General features: G+C 40.6%; 1 pseudogene; it reads right to left on the bottom strand.

Annotated features, from left to right (window-relative positions):
• Positions 1–964: 964 nt before the first annotated feature.
• Positions 965–1,961, bottom strand: LOC132533725 (protein SET-like; annotated as a pseudogene).
• Between the last annotated feature and the right edge of the window lie 19,351 nt (positions 1,962–21,312).

Below are 21,312 nucleotides of genomic sequence, written 5' to 3'. Positions count from 1 at the left end.
CACTCTACTGGTGTGTCACCACCTAGTTCCTGAATTACATTTTCAGACTGAAATAGACTGGAATAGTCAGACTGGAATAGTCTGGGAATGATGATTCAAAACTAGGATGAGGGCCAGGCGCTAGCACACCTGGTTAAGCGCACATAGTGTGAAGCACAAGGACCTGCACAATGATCCCAGTTCAGTTCCCTGCAAGGGGGGGGGGGGGCTCATTTTGCAAGCCGTGAACCAGGTCTGCAGATGTCTGTTTTTCTCTCCTCCTCTCTAACTTCCCCTCCTCTCAATTTTTCTCTGTCCTGTCTAACAGCAGTCATAACAAGAATAACAGCAGCGACAATGGACAAAAGATGGCCACCAGGAGCAGTCAATTTGTAGTGTCAGCACTGAGCCCCAGCTATAACCCTGGAGGCAAAAATAAAAACAAGCAAACAAAAACTGTGAAGGTGTCTGCTTTGCTATATGATCCTCTCAGATTCAAGATCTGAGAGAAAGGAGGAAAACAGCTAGAATTCTATGCACTACTACACAGGGGCCTAACAGCCCCCAGATTCTAGCAGAGCTAAGGGAGCAGAAAGTTGATCTTTGTTCCCACAGAGCATGGTGGTATTGATTCCAAATGTTTTTGTTGAAAAAGGATAGGGGAGTAGTACCACTGTTATCCTATGGTTTTATCAGTGTTTGCTTTTATAAATAAAACAATTCAAAAAAAAAAAAAAAAACAAAGCTGTCTGTCTTTCTGCTAACTGCAGAAAGATACAGGTTTTCTTAAAAAGGTTTTAAATGAAAAAATATATTAGTTTGGAAGAGAAAAGGATAATCTATTCAACTTATTCTTCTCAAGGTATCCCCCCAAAAAATAAGTTGATAACCATTGTATAAAGGAGAGAGGAGACCTCAAAGATAGGGTGACTGCACACAGGGGCAGGGAATATGGGGGAAAAAAAGACTGCAACTTGTTCCTAGGGACAGGAGAAAATTAAAAAAGGCTGGAATTCATCAGTGTTTCATTAGTCATATCCTTCATCTTCCTCTCTTTCCTCCCCCTCATTATCATCTTCTCCTTCATCCTCATCTCCTTCTTCATATCTTCTTTTTTTTAAAAAAATATTATCTATTTATTGATTGGATAGAGACAGTCAGAAATCAAGAGGGAAGGGAGGGATAGAGAGGGTGAGAGACAGAGAGACAGCTGCAGTACTACTTCACCACTTGAGAAGCTTTCCCCCCTGCAGGTGGGGACTGGGGGCTTGAACCCACGTCCTTGCACATTGTAATATGTGAGTTCAACCATGTGCATCACCACCAGGCCCCCACTTCTTCATATCTTCTAATCCTTCTTCCTCTTCATCATCATCATCTTCCCCCTCACCTTATTCATCATCCATATCAGGAACCAAGTAGTACTGTAGTGTATTTGGCCAGATACCATCTTTAATGACCTCTCCTAACTCACCTGCGACTGCACCAAAATGGTCAGTAAACCAGGTGAAGAAGCTCTCTGGTTCCTCATGCTGTCTCTTTCTGTTGGTTTGATTTTGTGTTTGACTTGAACATTTGATCAAATCCTTTCCAGATTTCCATTTGATTTCAGTGGATCCTTCAAAAGAAGGATCACCACTCTCATTCAGATAAAATTCTTTGGAGAGAACTTTATTTTCAAAGTAAGGGTTTTCAACAAAATAAAAGTCTATTCTGTTACCTGATTTATTATCTTCAAATTCTGTTACTTCAACTCTTGTCAAGTAATGCAGTGCCTCTTCATCCTCTTCTCCAAGCAGTGTAGACACTTGTGGGTGGTTGACAAATGTTAATCCTAAATTTGGGATATTGACCATCAATTCCAATCTCTTCTGAAAAAATGGCTGGCAGAGTTTGTTATATTTCTGTTCTACCTTCAAAATCGTCACTCCCCAGAAAGCAGCTTGATAAAAAAGCAACAAGAAGCAATGGAATATATCCATGAAGTACAGAATGAAATAGACTTAATGAACAAGCCAGCTAGGAGGTTTCTAGAATTTTCTATCTCACCTTAACTCTAATCCTTGAGATTCTCAACTAAGACTCTTTGCTGACTCTCTACTACTTAAAAGAGTCAAAGTTCAGGTGTCTGCTGGGTAAGGAGGATGGCCTAGGTAGGTAAAAGTAATGCATCAAGTGAGCTGAATGTACCATGTTCCATTATATATATATCCTGAGTTGTAGTTTTAAACTGAGCTATGCGGCTTAATAGAAAATAGTAGGGTCCTCATGTCTGTGGCTCATGTGACTTTGTTTAAAGTATATGGAGAAATCCAATTTTGTTTTTTTTTTAAGTGCTAGAGATACCTAGAAGTTGTCAGACAACCTTTTGAGGACTGGTCCTTCGATTTAGAGATTTTCTTTGTTATCTTAAGTTGCTATTTATGCAATCTTCTTTCATTCTCTCCTATCCCCCCTATTTCTCTCTCTCTCTCCCTCTCTCGCTATCTTTCCCCCTCTATGCCAAAGACTAAACCTGACACCTCAAAGCATCAGACACAAAAAAGAATTTTGCCTAACCACTTATGCTATTTCTCTGGTCCATTTTGCATTATATTAAGCACTTAGCACTGTTGGTGTAGAGTAAGAATGTGTTATACGTTCCTATCTTATTTTTCTCTCTTCAGTATATCTATATGGCCTCTAAAGCCTCAAAGGAAATGATTGAAAGTAAACCAACTCTCTCTCTTAATTCTGCAGTCAACTTTCTACCTAGACCTCCAGGTTAAAAACCCATCCCAGCCTCTGGAAATATTGCACCCGAAGCATTACTTATCACATTGGAGCTTAATAAGTCTGTCTTTACAAAAACAAGAACCAAAAGGTAACATACTGGTCTTTGGGGGTGGCGCACACTTTACTAAATGTACTTTGAGTTGTATCTTGATTCAGGAATATTTGATATTTCCATTCATGCCTTCACATAGTGTCCCAGCGTTTGTGCTCCGTAGTGAGGACAGCAGAGATATCCAGGGCTCACAGTCTCTCAGCAGGAAGCTAGGGCTGCATAGTCATCAGCAGTTCCAAATACACTAGAAATTTCACTTACATTGTTTAGTAACTTTGCTTTAAATGTTAATTACACAGGCAGTGTGTGTGTGTGTGTGTGTGTGTGTGTGTGTGTGTGTGTGTGTGTACTGACTGCATTTTCTATGCCTGAGACAGTGCTGTCCATAATGCTCAAAAGTCAAGTTGTAAGCAAGCATGCTGGGATTGAGGTCCAGGCTTATCAGACACATAGATCCCTAACCTCTGCAATGCAGATCCCAGAAAAGAACCACTGAGACAACTTCCATTGGCTGTATTTGCCTCTAAGATGATCATTACTCTAGATGTGCAATTGTGTAGTTGTTATTTTCTTATAGCATACTACATCCACATAGTTCATCAAAGAACACCAAAACAGAACTTCAGACCTCTGAGACTACAACTTGTAGGGATCATGAGAAAGCAGGACAGGTACTGGTCTCCCCAGACAAGCAAATGATGGGGTGTCTGCCACTCAACACAAATAGGGCTGGGAGAACAAGGGTTCTGAGTTGATGTAGACCCTGCACTTCAATCAGAATTGTGACCACTCCTGCAACCGGAAGTCTCAGCCTATCAAACACACTGTGCTGATCGTTGTTCATACATCTTTTTATCAAACACAGTCCTGGAGTAATCCAGTCTTGGGAGAGCACAGGAAGAATTCTGAAGGTAAGAAAGACCCTTGGTGTCATTGTAGGAGCTGTGCTATGGGTGCATGCATCGTGCCAAGGCCAACAGCCTGCTGTACTGCTGAAACATAAAAAAAAGGATCCAGAGACCAAGAGATTCTATGGAGATACCAGATAATGAAGACAAGGACGCTGTGTTCAAGAACCAGGTAGTGTTATGCTTTGATTGAGAGGTGGTGCAGTGGGGGCAGCAGACAAGACAAGGTCACTGCAGATATCCTGTGCATGTCTACCTGGCAATGTGCCAAATCATGCATTTCATGTAAGAATGAAGTTTGAGTCATGACCTTGTTTCCAGGAACATACTAAAGGCATGTTTGGTGCACTACATTTTGGAGCTGATGCTACTTTCTGATCTCCTCACAGCTTATATAAATGCACTGGGGAGGGGTTTGGAGCATGAAGGAGGGTTTACTCAACTCTGTTGCATGAGTGCAGGGAAGAACATAGACAGTCACACATTTTCAGGTGCCGTTCTGCTTGGCTTGCTTGAGCCAGACCTTAGGTTTGAAAAAGAAAGGCCTTGACTAAAAAAACTCTTCTCAGCTAGGAAAAAAACAACAACAGAAAAGCCCATAATTTGGACTCCTATGAAACATAGCCTTTGTAGAGAGAAATATTAGTAGTCCACAAAAAGAACTACATTTCCAGCATGTGTTTTATTTACTTATTAATTTTTTATTTATATTATTTTTCCCTGTAATGTTGGCCTACAATCAGAAAAAAAAAAAAAAAACAGTTCATGAAGAATCCAGCTAATAACCTTGGAGTCACAGATGCTATGAAGGCACATAGGAACCAGAAATGCCACTTTTTCTGTAAGAGTTGTTTCTGCCTCACTCTTGCATATAACCCTGTCTGGGAATGTTTGAACCCACCCTCTGGAGGGCAGATTGAAGGGATGTCAGTGGGCTTTACAAGAGTGATACTTCCTCTCTGGGTGGGAGCTCATTCCATAGAATCTTGGGCCCCTTCCCACACCCCCAGAACTGAGGTCTCCACCTGACTAAGACCCTCAGGTGAGCTATAGGTGCAGAAGGTTCAAGAAACCTCTTTTCAGATGGTAGTGAACATGTCTGACCATCATTTTCATGTTTTTCGTCACTATGGCTTCTTTTTTTATTTGCCTAAATCATCCTATTTTCAAACCATTATCTAGTTAAACTGACAATTCTGGACATAATAGATAGTCCAGAGTATTGCCTTTGTTCAACATGCAGGACTTTGGGCCAGGGGTAGAGCTTAGTGGAAGACTCTGTGGTTGCATGCCTGTGGCCCTGGGGTTTGATTATACACACCACACACACACACACCCACACACACACACACACACACACACCATAGGGATGAAAAAAAAAGAACTGTTGCTTCTGGTAAGTTTTGCTCAGAGTCTCATTTGAGCACATGAGTTCAACATGTGGCTGCTTCATTCGCACATTTAAACATTATTATTTTTTCTTTTAGATAGATAGAGAATGCAACCAGAGCACTGAGGCTTCATTCAGTGTGGAGGGGCCGGGCCTGAAACCCAATTCTCCAATGACAAAGCAGCCACTGTATAAGCCAGCTATTTTACTAGCCCATCAGTTGTTTTCTTGCTCAGCTCAAAGAAATGAACTGCCCCTCTTTCATCTTGGAATTCATACATCTTTGAAGACCAATCACCAATGCTGCTGTCATCTCTGCAAAAACAAGAGGACTATTCTGAGTTTGCTAAAACAAAGAGATGCCAATTGTGAACTGGCCAAGAAAAAGCAACAAAACCAGGAAGTCTTGGAGCAAGTAGAACTGCTGCAACTCAAACAAGAGTGAGTTTTGGTGGATTTGCAGGGAGACTCCAGTGGGGAAGGTTCGGGCAGCACAGCTAGTGCTTCAGCACATCTCAGCCAGCCAACTGGGGTCTCCGCGCAGCCCTTCATCGCCACCATGCTTAGCGTCAGGACAGCCTTGGTGGCCAGGAACAGTTGTCAATCAGCATCATGTCCTTTGGCTTTGTGGTCAGTGGTGTTAGTAGAGGAAGAAGGGGCCAGTCTGAAGCAGGAACCCCTCCCAGTGTAGTTTTATCAACAGTCTGTTGGGGGCCCAGGACCCAGGGTCAGGAGTGTGGGGTCCCAAACTGGAACCAGGGGCCAGGCCATCACAGAAAGCCTTCCCTATACTCATACCTGCCATTCTTCTGCAGCTCACCCTGGCATGAATATATCTCTCATTTTCATTTCCTGAGGAAAGAGAGTATTTAGTTGCTCTTGGCCTGAGGATGAGCATTTGGGTCAGGGAGCAGGTTAGGAGAACAGTGAAAGAAACTGCTGTGGGGAAGACTCCCCCAAATGGAGGTAGTTCCTTCCTCCATAAAGCTAGTCTCTCTCTCTCTGTCTTCCTCCCTTGCTCCCTCTTTCCTTCCCTCCCTTCATTCCTTCCATATTTACTACTATATTATGTGGGGCTTGGTGTCCTGATGCTCCACTATTTCGGGCAGTCCTTTCTTTGATAGAATGTATGAACTAGAGGGAAACAGAGAGCAGGAGAGGCACCTGCAAAACTGTTCTACTACTTGTCAAATATTTCCATTGCGCGTGAGGACCTTGAACACAGGTCTTTGCAAATGGCAGATAGTGTACTCTTCTAGATGAGACACCACCAGGTCCCAAGTCCTGTCATCATCAAGTGCAATGGAATCTGCCCACTATCACCAGTGCTATTCAACATAGTGTTGGAAGTTCTTGTCATGGCAATCAGGCAGAAACAAAGAATTAAAGGCATGCATATTTGTTGTATGCTTCTCATTGGTTTTGGTCTCCCCTACCCTGCCTCTGGAAGATTGTGGTTTAGCCCCTGCTAGTTTCTCACCTCCCCTTCTCCCTGCCCCCAACCCTACATATTTCCTGAGTTCCTGCCTCAGCCTCCAGAGGAGAAGAATGCAGGACAGATCTGTGTGGTGATTAGTTTAAGAGTCTCTCTCTGCCACTGGAGGAGAAAGACAAGGGAGCACATGTTTGCCCGCTCGTGAAGAAAGATTAAACTGCGTTCTCAGCTCCGCCGTGTGTCTCTGGTCGTCTCTGTTACCCACCCGTGAAGCTAGCCCGATTAAAACAACACATATTGGAAGAGAAGCAGTCAAACTCTCCCTATTTGCATAGGACATGAGAGTCTACATAGAAAAATCTAACCAGGGAGATGGGCACTTGTGAAGTGGGTTAAGCTCACATGGCACAAAGCACAAGGACTGGCATACAGATCCTGATTCAAGCCTGTGGCTCTACACCTGCAGGGGAGACTCTTCACAGGTGGTGAAGCAGGTCTGAAGGCGTCTATCTTTCTCCCCCCCTTTTGTCTTCCTCTCCTCTCTCCATTTCTCTCTGTCCTATCCAACAACAATGTCATCAATAACAACAACAACAATAACTACAACAATAAAACAACAAGGGATACAAAGGGGAATAAATAAATATTAACAAAAATATTTAAAAAAAGTAAAACCTAGGGAATCCAAAAAGAAGCTTTCAGAAGTCATCAGGCAATACAGTAAGGTGTCAGGCTACCAAATTAACATTCAAATGTCAGTGGCATTCCTCTTCGCAAACACTAAGTTAGAAGAAGTTGAAATCCAGAAGTCAACTCCTTTTACTATAGTAATAAAAACAAAAAATATCTAGGAATACACTTAACCAAAGAAGTAAAAGACTTGTATACTGAAAATTATGAGTCACTACTCAAGGATAATGAAAAAGACACAAAGATGTGGAAAGATATCTCATGTTCATGGGTTGGAAGAATTAGCATCATCAAAATGAATATACTACCCAGAGCCATATACAAATTTAATGCTCTCCCCATCAAGATCTCAAACACACTTTCGGGATTGATGTTACCCTGCATGCAGGGCAGGTCTGGAGGTAAAAGAAGATACATCAATGGGATGGGTGGGGATATTTTAGGCAAAACAATCATTATGTAAATAGGCCATACTGTCAGCAATGCAGGATGGAGCAGGAGGGCTGGCTTAATGCCTGACAACGGGCTGCTTTAAAAATATTTAATTCAAAAGACTTAAGAGAAAAAAAAATTCATCTAGGAAAAAAAACTACAGAATATTGTTGAATGGATAGATAGTATTTTGTATTTCTAAACTTACTGGATAGATATGGAAATTGAGAGAAGGGGGAGACAGAGTGAGACACACATTGACTCACACATGCACCACTGGCTCACTGCTAGGGAAGCTTCCACCTCACAGGTAGAGATGGGTCTTGAACCTGGGTCTTGTGTGCTCATTTGCATACACTACTGCACTGAGATTTTAAAGGGGGTAAAAATATTCTTAAAAAAAGGTTAGACATACCACGTAATGCTTGATAAGATATTTCTTCCATATCTGTTTGCAAAATAAGAAAAGACAAGGATGTCCATTTAGTCTTCCTTAGTCATTATGGAATGAAGTGACTTGTAACTACATGTAGAAGGCCTCAGGGATCCAGGCACACTTGTTTGAGTACACACATTACAGTGTGCAAGGAGCCAGGTTCAAGTCCCTGGTCCCTGCCTACAGTGGGAAGCTTCATGAGTGGTGGAGCAGAGCTGCAGGTGTCTCTCTATTCCCCTCTCAATTTGTACCTGTTCATTAGTAAATAAATAAATAGTAATATATGTAAAATTTAGAGAGACAGAGAGAGAGAGAGAGAGAGAGAGAGAGAGAGAGAGAGAGAGAGAGAAGGATGGTACATATGATAGCAATACCAGCCTTCCTCTGCTGGCTGTGGCTGGATCTAGAGACATAATTAGGATTATTATACCATAATGCCAGGATTTTGTGGGGAGGCCTCTCTCAGGCACAGATTTCCTGGCATGTCCACCCTGTTGCGCACCAGGAGTGGGTGCTTAGGAAAATGTGAATCGAGGCAGCCGGGGTAGGGCCTTACGGGATTCTCTGTGTCCGTTGCTAGTGACATGACATAAAATGACCCAGAGACTGTGTTTAGGAATGATCCGTTTATTGAACAGCAAAGCAGGGGTTTAAGGGATCATAGGAGGAAGTAACATGTATATTCCATATATGGTAGGAAGTCAAGTGGCCTGGAGGGGGTCAGGACTTCTCTAGTGAGTGATCTAAGGAACGAGGGAATTGTTAGAGGTTGAGAAAAGGTCAGGGTTTGATTAGTGACTATTGAGCAAGGGTTTATTTGGTTGGAGGAATGAGGAAATGGGGTTATCAATAACCAGAAGACAGAGACGGGTCCTGAGGGCAGAGAGAAGATGGATCAGGTATGATCAAAGGAATGGAGTGGGTTGGGAGAGGGCCTGAAGTTACTGTTTGACAGAGAGCAGAACAATGATGTATGGGTCATATACGATCAAAGAGATAAACTTCCAGTAACCCCAGAGCTAACCATCTGGTTTGGAAATGAGGAAGTGGGCTGTGTGTCAGGGGCTACAGGGTCTTTGTGAAGCAGGGATACTGATGGGGGGAGCAGATCCTGTTGGTTGTTTCCCTCCTTGCTTGGTCTCTAGTGGAGAGAGAGAGGCTAACAGGATGGTCGTGCCATCCAGGCACCCATCTTTCAATGGGAGGTCCCACACCAAGCTCAACCACAATCTCACAATTTCCCTACACCATAACAATGCAGTGCATAAAGTAGGTTTCTGGTTCTGTTGTAGTGCACTTTCATTCCCTCCCTCTCTTCTCTCCCCCTTCCTCCCCCTCACCCCTGTAATGCATCTCTGTGAAAGAAAGCTTCTTGTGCTGAACTTAAAGCTAGTGGAATAATGTCTGTAAAATTTCTCATTTGACTTTGTTTAAACAGCTTATTTCTACCTTCAGAAAGGTCCTTAGTAAAAATTTTCACTTTTGAGTAATAAAAATTAAAGTGGAAATGCAAAGATTTTTATTTGTGAAGCACTTTCCCTCCTATCTTGCCTTATTTTTTAAAAGATTTTATTTATTTATTTATTTATGAGAAAGATACAAGAGAGAGAGAAATAACCAGACGTCACTCTGGTACATGTGCTGCCAGGGATTCAAATCAGGACCTCATGCTTGAGAGTCAAGTGCCTTAGCCACTGTGCCACCTCCTGGACCACTCTTGCCTTATTCTGAAAGTGTAAATCACTAGTAACAGAAGAGTGATTCCATATTACAAGATACTCACATGAACTACACTGCCTTGAAGCTTTGCTAAGAATTTTTTTAATTTTTTAAATTTTTATTTTTTTAAGAAAGGATAAATTAACAAAGCCATAGGGTAGGAGGGGTACAACTCCACACAATTCCCACCACCCAATATCCATATCCCACCCCTTCCCCTGATAGCTTTCCCATTCTCTATCCCTCTGGGAGCATGGACCCAGGGTCATTGTGGGTTGCAGAAGTTGGAAGGTCTGGCTTCTGTAATTGCTTCCCAGCTGAACATGGGCGTTCACTGGTTGGTCCATACTCCCAGTCTGCCTCTCTCTTTCCCTATTAGGGTGGGTTTCTGGGGAACCGGAGCTCCAGGACACATTGGTGGGGTCTTCAATCCAGGGAAGCCTGGCTGGCATCCTGTTGGGATCTGGAACCTGGTGTCTGAAAAGAGTGTTAACGTACAAAGCCAAACAAATTGTTGAGCTATCATGGACACAAAGGTTGGAATAGTGGAGAGGAAGTGTTAGGGGGGTACTCACTGTAAACTCTAGTGTACTTCTGCTTTCAGGTATATATTTTACACTAGTTTATGGATACATTTGAACATATGTTCTCTCTCACAGATACTGGTGTCTATCTAGGTTTTGGGACTTGCTAAGAACTTTTGCCAATCTAAAGGTTTCATCCTGGGGCACATTGGAGTCTCTTTTCAATCTTTGTTTGTGCCTTGGCTAATCTAACCCGACCTGGAGTGGCTATAGGTGAGTCTTGTGAGTTTTTTTCCATCTAAGAATAGGGGTAACTTCAAGTCATAATCAAGACTAAGAAGTATTGTTCAAAGTGAAACTATTTTCCCAATTTCTTTCTTTTATTTTTTTATTTTTACACCAGAGCACTGCTCAGCTCTGGCTTATGATAGTGTGAGGGTTTGAACCTGGGACTACAGAGCCTCAGGCATGAGAGTGTCTTCATGTAACCATTATGCTATCTACCTCACCCTTATTTCCCCATTCTCTTAAGACTAAGGGAAAACTTATTGATGTCTAAATGTGAAACTGGAAATGTTTAATTTATTCTAGTACTATGTTGGTCATGGAAATGCTATTAATGAGCTGAAATTCCACCCAAGGGATCCAAATCTTCTCCTGTCAGTAAGTAAAGGTAAGAAAAGTAAAAGTATGTGTAGTCCTATTTATTTGGGTATGGTTTATTTATTTATTTTCTTTTTTTTATGAGAGCAAGAAGACTAGAGGACTGTAGCTTCTGTCCAGAATTAAAAAATTTCTGTTGACTATAGAGGTGGTGTAGTGGGTAATGTGTTGGAGTCTTAAGTCTGAGGTTCTTCCTTCAATCCTAATATTACCTGTGCCAGAGTGATGCTCTCTGGTTCTTCCTCTCTCTCTCTTTTATTTTAAATATTTTAATATTTATTTATTCCCTTTTGTTGTCCTTGTTTTATGTTGTAGTTATTGTTGTTATTGCTGCTGCTTTGGTTGGATAGGACAGAGATTAATGGAGAGAGATGGGGAAGACAGAGAGGGGGAGAGAAATATAGACATAGACACCTGCAGACTTGCTTCACCTCTTGTGAAGCAACTCCCCTGCAGGTGGAGAGATGGGAGGTCAAACAGGGATCCTTTTGTCAGTCCTTGGGCTTTGCACCACTTGCTTAACCTGCTGTACTACTGACCAACTCCCGCTCTCTTTTTTTTTCCCTCCTATCATAAATAAATAAGTACCTTTTTAAAATAAAGAAGAAACAAAGATTTAAAATATTTTTTATTGTGTAGAGGCAGGGAGACACCTGAAGCCCTGCTTCATTACTTGTAAAGCAAACAGACAAACACCTTATCACAGACCCCTGAAAGCGTCAACCCGGCTTTTTTTTTTTTTTTTTTTTTTTATGATTGGGCCCTCCTCAATGGCTATCAAACAGGCCATGGCTGGTGCGCTGTTATGTTCCATCGCTGGGGAGCCAGAGACGACCCGAACTACCCCTGTGGCTACAGACAGACTATGAACCACATAGTCAACGACTGCCACCTCTCCAGATTCAAAGGAGGTCTCGAAACTTTACATCAGGCTCAACCTGAAGCTGTTGACTGGCTACGGAAGAAGGGCAAACGCTAGAAGAAGAACTTGTAAAGCTCTCCCTTTGCAGGTAGGGACCAGGGCCTTGAACCTGAGTCCTTTCTCACGATAGTGTGTGTGCCTAAGCAGCTGTGTCACTACCTGGGGCTGAATTTTTTTTTTCTATTCTATTTTTCCTTGTTTATATGCAGGGCCTCACATATGGTCGGCATGTGATTTTCCATTGACTCTTTGACCCTGTGATTTCCTCTTTTTTTTTTTTTTTTCTTTCTTTTTTGTCATCAAGATTGCTGCTGGTGGTTATCAGTGACAATGTACCCCACCTTTTTCTTTTCTTTCTTTTTTTAAGATGTAGTTATTTACACATGGGTAGTTGAGAAGAGAGAGCTAGAGCATCATTCTTGCACATAACCTGATGCTCTTGAACCCGACACTTTTGGCACTGTGCCACCTTCTGGGCCATGGCTTTTCCTTAAAATCTATTTAATTAAATTAATTTTGTATTTTTTGTGGGGCTGGGAGACACCTTACCTTGTAGACAGCAGTGTACATTACCATGCTTGAGGATCAGAATTTAAGCCCCTGACCAGCACATGGGAACATCTGTTTGGGGGAGACTTCACAAGGGTCAAGAAATGCTGTGGTGTCTCTTCCCCTCTCCTCCCTAACCCATCCGCTTCTCTCTCTCTCTATCTCTATCTCTATCTCTCTGTCCATCTCTCTTTACCAGAAAACTGCTCAGCTCTTGTTTATGGTGGTGTGGGGGAATGAACCTGGGACTTGGAAGCATCAGGCATAAGGGATTCATTGCATAACCATAATGCTGTTTGCCCCTCACTCCCCATCTCCCAGTCTCTAAAGAATAATATAATAATTCTCTGGGAGCTTTGTTATCTGAACATTGTGGAGAGACAGGACCATAAAAGTGATGGCAAGGAATTAAAATACTTCCTGTACTTTCTCATGAGAAAGAATACATAAGAGCAGAGCAGAGATTTGTCATGTATGATGCCAGGAATTGAGTCTAGGGTATCAGGCAGGCACCTGGTATTTTGGGTTTAATATAGGAATCTTATACATCTACATGATCCCCTTCCTTTCAACCTTCTCCCCAAGATTTTACTGTTCTGTCAAGTGTACACATTATTATGAGCAGATCCAGGTTCACACCCATAGCTTCCACCCATACTAGGGAAGTTCCCCCTGCACCTCCCCCCTGAGCAGTATTCAGCTCAGGCTTGTGGTGCTAGGAATTAAACCTGAGATTCTGGTACCTCAGGAATGAACATCTTTTTGCATAACCATTATGCCTTCTCCTCTCTTGATTTCTTTGTGCTGTCAAATTAAAATTTTCAACAATATTTAAAAGTTTCACTTATCTATTTAAATTGTTATGATATACCAGAGCATTGTCCAGCTGTGACCTAAAGAAATCCCAGGAATTGAACCATCAGCCTCTGGGATTTCAGATGTATGGACTAGTGATCTAATGAACTGAGCTACTCCCTTTACTTTGTTATCATGCCTGTGGTTAGTATCTGGTGGCAAATATCAGTATAAACTTAAACCCATGAGTACCACCTCAGAAGATTTCTCCTCATTAGGGAAAGCCATTATAGCACTGAAGCTTCCTTCAGTACTATGGGGGCCAGGCTCAAACTGGGGACAAGTGCATAGCCAAGTAAGCATACTATGAAAGTAAGTTATTTCTGCCTGTCCTAAAATGTTTTTAGGACCTAGAGGTATATTTTTTTCTGTTCTTGAAAGTTTGAGCTCATACCTGTAAATTTACATGAGTTATAAATATTTAAAGTTGCAGTACAATCCTATTTTTGTTCTTTATACAGCTGATGTCCAAGCTTTTTAGAACATATTTATTTTCCCTTTTGTTTCCCTTATTGTTTATTGTTATTATTATTGTTGTCATTGTTGTTGGATAGAACAGAGATCAATCAAGAGAGGAGGTGTCAGGCCTTAAAGCCAGTCCTCCTTGCTCTGCTCCCTGCTCCCTTGTTGACACTATGGTCTATTTACATAATCATTGTGTTGCCTGAAAGATCCCCACCAATTTATACCCGCAGGGTATTGCTAATTCAGTTAAAACCATTGCAGCAGTTGCTAAGGATGCTTCCATCTTCCCAGCATACTTTTTACTCTCCCCACCTCCTTTCCTAGCAATTTCCATTTCAGGCTTGCCACTTCTGTTTTGTACCCTATAAAGCTTGCTGCTCTTCTGGTTTCACGCTCTTTCTCTTCCAAGTTCTGGCCAGGAGATGGGCTGGAGTGCATAGCGGGAGGTGGCTATTTTGCTAGCTCCATGTGGCCTAAACTCACTGTGCTCACTCCTGATTCTGGGATAACCGGATCAATAAGGAATTGTATGACCACACTGCCACGAGTTCCTCGTCTCTTTCTTTGGTGAAGCTAGCCCAGCAAGGAGGGGAAGGCAGAAAAGTGGAGAGAAAGATATACACCTGCATACCTGCTTCACCACTTATGAAGCGACTCCCCTGCAGGTGGTGGTTGGGGGCTGTGTACCATCATCTTTATGTGCTTTGCACCATGTGCACTTAACCCACTGCACTACTGCACGACCCCCTCTTTCCCTTTTTAGCCCCACCTCCCCTTTCAATTTCTCTGCATTCAATAATAAATAAATATAAGGTTGAAAAAGATTTATAAAATTATTTAATTGATTTCTTAATACAAGGTAGTGGTGGGGTGGAGAAATCCAGAGCATCCTATTGTTTCTGAGTGACATTTCAGTGTCTCAGCACTGATTAAGGTCAGAATACAAATAGTAGAGCTGTCTTCACAAACTCTTGAGTTCAGTTTAGCTACCACGTTGTCTTCATCATCATCATTTCCACGACCATGGAGCTTTCACTGCCTTTACCCTGTTCTGGAAGTTCACCATATACTCTTAGGCTTGCGCCTCATCTCCACTATGCACATGACATTAGCTTTGTTACCCCAGTGGTCTCAAACACCAGCCAGTGTGACATGTGAGGTATTTCTCCAGATCCTCTGATGTGACATTTCTTTATACCATCAAAATGCATTGCTTCTAATCATACATTTCCTATGCACACTGCTGACTGTCCTCTGCAAACATCAGTTCTCACTCTTACTTCTTTGCCTCTTTGCTTTTATTCTTGTGCATGGTACTGGCAGTTAACTCACTCTCTGCCTACATCCTTACTGATTATGGCAGTGAAACAGCCACTACTTTCAGAGATGACTACAAGTCTCTTCATATTTTTTCTTTGCTGAGACTTTAAATAAAGTTGTAAGTATTCAAAATAATCTTAAGATGACTAAACAGTTGCCCAGTGAAGTGAATTTCCTGGAGTTACAAATGCAATGAGCTTTTGGGTGGGGAAAGGTGAAATAGTGAAGTAGCAGGGTGCATATTGAAGAACCATGCATTCTCAGACACAATTTGTAATTTTCTTTCTCCTATAAACCAATTGAAGTCTTTGGACACCAAGGGGCCTAGAACTGAAGGTGATTTTGTCTGACAGAGGAAAAATTGTGATTTCCAAAATAAATACCCCATACAATGTAATGCTTTTGTGTTATCAAATTCTGTTGCTAATCAGACTACTTATCCTCAAGTGTGGATACTGAAAAATTTCTTTATTGGGGACATACAATCAGCATAAATGAATGTATGTCCCCAATAAAGAATTTTTTTAAAAAGTAAATAACCATGAAGGCAAAAAAAAAAAAATAAAGAAAAGTTACTTACTGACTGTGCATAATTGATCATTCTTTTCATGCAGTGTTTAGTGATTTGTAAAGATGGTACAGTGTGCTTGACACTACACAAAACACAAACCGAGCATATGCTCACCAAGTAGAGTAATGGAGTAAGTCATGGAGCATTACAATGGAAGGCCTTAAAATGATTCACTCCCATTTGTAATCGTGTTTATGAAACCTAAAACACCTTTTTTTTCTTTTTCTTTTCTTTTACTTCTCCTCCTCCTCCTCCTCCTCCTCCTTCTTCTCTTCTTCTTTCCTTCTTCCCATTAAGCTTATTGCTGGTGCTTGCTGCCTCCACAGAAAATCTATCACTCCTACCCACCATATTTTCCTTTTTTGATAAAAGATGAGACAAATAGAGAAGGAGGAGAGACACCTGCAACACTAATCCACCACTTGTGAATCTCCCCCCTACAGTTGGGGGCTAAAGGCTTGAACACCAATCTTCAAGCATGTAGTCCTTCTGTTCTAAATTTTTTTTAATTTCTTTATTGGGGAATTAACGTTTTACATTTGACAGTAAATACAATAGTTTGTACATGCATAACATTTCCCAGTTTTCCATATAACAGTAGAACCCCACGAGGTCCTCTGTCATACTTTTTGAGCCTGTACTCTACAACCGCCCACCCCACCCCCCTCCCCCCCGAGTCTTTTACTTTGGTGCAATACACCAACTCCAGTCTACAACTTGCTCATTCACTCATCTGTTCTTGGACAACTGGGTTGCTTCCATGTTTTGGCTATTAAAAATTGTGCTGCCAATAACATATGTGTACACAGATCTTTTTGGGTGGGTGTGTTGGGTTCCTTAGGATACATCCCCAGGAGTGGAATTTCAGGATCATAGGATAGGTTCATTTCTAGCCTTCTGAGAGTTCTGCATACTGTTCTCCACAGAGGTTGGACCATTCACATTCCCACCAGAAGTGCAGGAGGGTTCCTTTGACCCCACAACCTCTGTAGCATTTGTTGCTGCTACCTTTTCTGATGTATGACATTCTTATAGGAGAGTAGTGGTATCTCTTTGTTGTATTCATTTGCATTTCTCTGACAATCAAAGACTTGGAGCACTTTTTAATGTGTTTCTTGGCCTTTCAGACCTCTTCTGTGGTGAATATTCTGTCCCTGTTCACTCCCCATTTTTGAATGGGGTTATATGTTTTCTTGTGATTGAGTTTGGCAAGCTCTTTATATATTTTGGTTATTAAACTCTTCTCTGATGTTTGTCATGTAAAGAGGGCTGTCTTTCTTTGGCTATTGGTTCCTTCTTCTTCTAGCGTTTGCCCTTCTTCCGTAGCCAGTTAAATGGCTTTGAAAGTGACTGGGATCCATGTGGATTCAGTCGGCTAGGAAGGATCGTCAGTTTCCCCAATGAATGGGAACTCACGGGGTGCACCACGGGAAGGTCGATCCAATGCACCCCATTGATTCCTTTTGCTGTGCAGAAGCTTTTAAATCTGATGAAGTCTGATAGGTTTTTACTTGCCTTAGTCTTCTTTTTAATTGGATTAGTTTCATTGAAGATGTCTTTAAAATTTATGCAGAAAAGAGTTCTGCCAATAGTTTCTTCTAGTTGTGCTAGTTACTTGTCTAACATCCAAGTCCAAGTCCTTGGTCCACATGGAATTTACTTTTGTATTTGGTGAAATATAGCATTTCAGTTTCATTCTTCTGTATGTTTCAACCCATTTTTTCCAACTCCATTTATTGAAAAGACTCATTTTTTCCCCACTTAGTAGTCTGGGCACCTTTGTCAAAGGTTAGATGTCCATGATGTGGGGTCTTACTTCTTAGTATACTTAGTATACTATTCCACTGGTCTGTGTGTCTATTCATGTTCCATTACAAAGCAGTTTTTATGACAATGGCTCTATAATACAATTTAGATCTAGGAGTGTGATGCCTCCAGTTCTGTTCTTTCTTTTTTGTTTCTATTTCTTTATTGGGGAATTAATGTTTTACATTCAACAGTAAATACAATAGTTTGCACGTGCATAACATTCGCCAGTTTCCCATATAACAATACAATCCCCACTAGGCCCTCTATCATCCTTCATGGACTTGTATTCTCATGAGTGTTTTGACAATTCTAGATATTTCCTGCTTCCAAATAAGCATTTGTAGCATTTGTTCTATTCTCTTAAAAAATGTGGTTGAGATCTTGATGGGGATAGAATTATTTTTTCTATGGCTCTGGGGGTAGTATATTCATTTTGATGATGCTAATTCTTCCAACCAATGAACATGGAATGTCTTTACACTTCTTTGTGTTTTTTCTATTTCCTTGAGTAATGACCCATAATTTCCATTATACAAGTCTTTCACTTCTTTGGTTTGGTTTTTTCCTAGATTTTTTCTTGTTCTTTTTTGTTGTTGTTGTTGCTATAATAAAATGAATTGATTTCTGGATTTCCTCTTCTTCTAATTTAGCGTTTGCATAGAGGAATGCCACTGACTTTTATATGTTAATGTTGTACCCTGAAGCCTTAGTGCATTGCCTGATTATTTCCTAAAGCTTATTGCTAGATTCCTTAGGTTTTTTTGTTTATATTGTCATGCCATCTGCAAATAGGGAGACTTAGACTTCTTCTCTTCCAACCTGTCTCCCTTGAATTCCTTGATCCTGCCTGATTGCTATGTCAAGAACTTCCAACCCTATGTTGAATAGTAATGGTGATAGTGGGCAGCCCTGTCTAGTACCTGATCTGAGGGAAAATGCTTCCAGTTTTTCACCATTGAGTATTATGTTGGCTGTAGGTTTGCTATATATAGACTATAGTATCTTGAGTAATTTCCCATCTATTCCCATTTTTGTACTGTTTTGATCATAAAGGGATGTTGTATTTTGTCAAAGGCTTTCTCTGCATCTATTGATAGGACCATGTGGTTTTTGATATTGCTTTTGTTGATGTGTTGGCTCACATTGATTGACTTATGTATATTAAACCAACCTTGCATGCCTGGGATAAACCCCACTTGGTCATGATGAACAATCTTTTTAATATACTGCTGTATCAGGTTGGCTAGAATTTTGTTCAGTATTTTAGCATCTATGTTCATAAGAGATATTGGTCTGTGGTGACTTTTTTTGGATGTGTCCCTGTCTGCTTTTCGTATCAGAGTTATGTTGCCTTCATAGAAGCTGGCAGGGAGTATTCTAGTGTCTTCAATCTTCTGGAAGACGTTTAAAAGTAGAGGTATTAGTTCTTCATTGAAGGTTTTGTAGAATTCATTTGCAAAACCATCTGGCCCAGGACTTTAATTTTTGGGAAGACTTTTGATAACTGTTTCAATTTCATTAGCTGTGATAGACCTGTTCATGTTATCCACTTCCTTTTTACTTAGTTTTGGAAGTTGGTAGGTATCTAGGAAATCATCCATTTCTTCTAGGTTCTCTAGCTTGGTATCATATAGTTGTTCATAGAAGCCTTTCCTGATATGTTGAATTTCTGCTGTATATCTTTTTTAGTGTCCAATTTATTTTGTCTTCTCCTTTTTTTGTTCTGTAAGTCTGGCTAAAGGACTGTCAATTTTGTTCACTCTTTCGAAGAACTGACATTTACTTTCATTGATTTTCATTGATCTTTTGTATGGTTTTCTTATTCTCAGTGTTATTTATTTCTGCCTAACTTTAGTGACTTCTGTCCTTCTGGTTGCTTTAGGGTTCCTTTGTTCTTCTTCTTCTAGGTCTTTAAGATGTTCAGTCAGGCTGTTTATTTGTGCTTTGTCTTGTTTCCTAATGTGTGCTTGTATAGCTATGAACTTCCCTCTAAGTACTGCCTTAGCTGTGTCCCAAATAATTGGATAGCTTTTGTCTTCATTTTCATTGAAGTCTCGAAGCAGTTTGATTTCTTCCTTTATTTCCTCTTTGACACAGAAGTTGTTAAGAAGTGTACTTTTGACCTTCCAAATTTTGGGACTGTTACTAATCTTTTGTTGATTGTTAAGTGTTAATTTAATTCCACTGGGGTCTGAGAAGATTCTGGGGATGGTTTCAATGCTTTTGAATTGGCTTATGCTTTCTTTGTGGCATAACATATGGTCTATCCTTGAGAATGACCCATGTGGATTTGAGTAAAATGTGTATTCCAGTTTCTTGGGATCAATGACTCTGAAAATGTCCAATAGTTCTAGATTATCTATCTCTTCATTTAGCTTCCTTATGTCTTTATTGATTTTATACCTGGATAATCTGTAGTTGAGACAGTGTGGTATTGACATCCCCTACTATGACTGTGTTGCTGTTCATATATTGCTATAGCTCTTTCAGTAGATGTTTGATGTATTTAGATGGCTTCTCATTGGGTGCATAGATGTTAATAATTGTTTAGTCCTCTTGACTGACTGATTGACTGATCCTCTGAGCATTAAGTAGTGTCCATTCCTATCTTTTTTAATCTTATCTATTTTGAAGTATATCGTGTCAGATATGAGAATAGCTGTTCCTGCCCTTTTTTGTGGGTCAATGGCTTGTATGTTAGTTTTCCATCGTTTCACGTTGAGTCTGTGTCTTGTTGAGTTAGGAGGGTTTCCTGTAGACAGCATATTGTTGGGTTGTGTTTTCTGATCCATCTTCATACCCTGTGTCTTTTAATAGCTGAATTCAGTCCATTGAACTTTATTGGCATTTCTCAAAGATTGATGATATTTTAATGCCATTCTTGTAGAGTTTTAGAGTGTTATGATAAATTACCTATTTATGGTGGTCTGAATGTTTCTAGAACTTCTTTCAGGGCAGGCTTGTTGATAGTTGATTCCTTCAACTGTTGCTTGTCTGAGAAGGTTTTGATGCCTCCATCTAGTTTGAATGACAGTCTAGCAGGTATAGTATTCTTGGTTGAAAGCCTTTCTCATTGAGCACTCAATAGATATCTTGCCATTCTCTTCTGGCTTGTAGTGTTTCTGTGGAGAACTCTGCTGCTAATCTTATGGGTTTTCCTCTGTAGGTGATTCTTTGTTTTTCTCTTGCAGCCTTCAGGATCCTTTCTTTATCCTTCTTCCTTTCCATTCTAAATAAGATGTCTCTTGGTGTCTTTAAGTCTGGGTTAATTCTGTTTGGGATCCTCTGGGCTTCTTGAATCTTTATGTCTTTGATGTTGTCTAGACTAGAGAAGTTTTCTGCTATTATGGCCTGAGAAATGCTTTCTTCCTCCCTCTCTCTTTCTTCTTCTGGTTAGCCAATAATGTGTACTTTGTTTCTTTTGAAGTCATCCCATAGGACTCTGTTGTTGTTTTCAGCATCTCTTAATCTCTTTTTGAGAGCTCTTATTTTTTTTTTTTTGGAGTTGTCTCTAATTCATCCTTGATCTTGCTAATTCTGTCTTCAGCCACATTTGTTCTATTCACTCTGCCCTCTACTTTTTTCTGGAGTTCATCTATTTTGTTACCCTTTTCTGATACTGTTTTAGCTTGTTCAGCTAGTTGTGTTCTTAGCTCAGATACTTCAGCTTTTGGCTCTCTGATAACCTTGAGATAGTTAGTGTTTTCTTCCAGAGTCTCATTTGTTGTTCCTGTATTTCAGATTACAATTGTTTCAAACTCTTTACTCACTGCTGTGATTATTTCCTTGGCTAATATTTGGATGTTGAACTCATTATT

This window comes from Erinaceus europaeus, chromosome 17 (genome assembly GCF_950295315.1).
Source record: "Erinaceus europaeus chromosome 17, mEriEur2.1, whole genome shotgun sequence".
Taxonomy (NCBI): Eukaryota; Metazoa; Chordata; class Mammalia; order Eulipotyphla; family Erinaceidae; genus Erinaceus; species Erinaceus europaeus.
The sequence above is the reverse complement of the archived record's forward strand: the minus strand, read 5'-3'. Positions and strand labels throughout refer to the sequence as shown.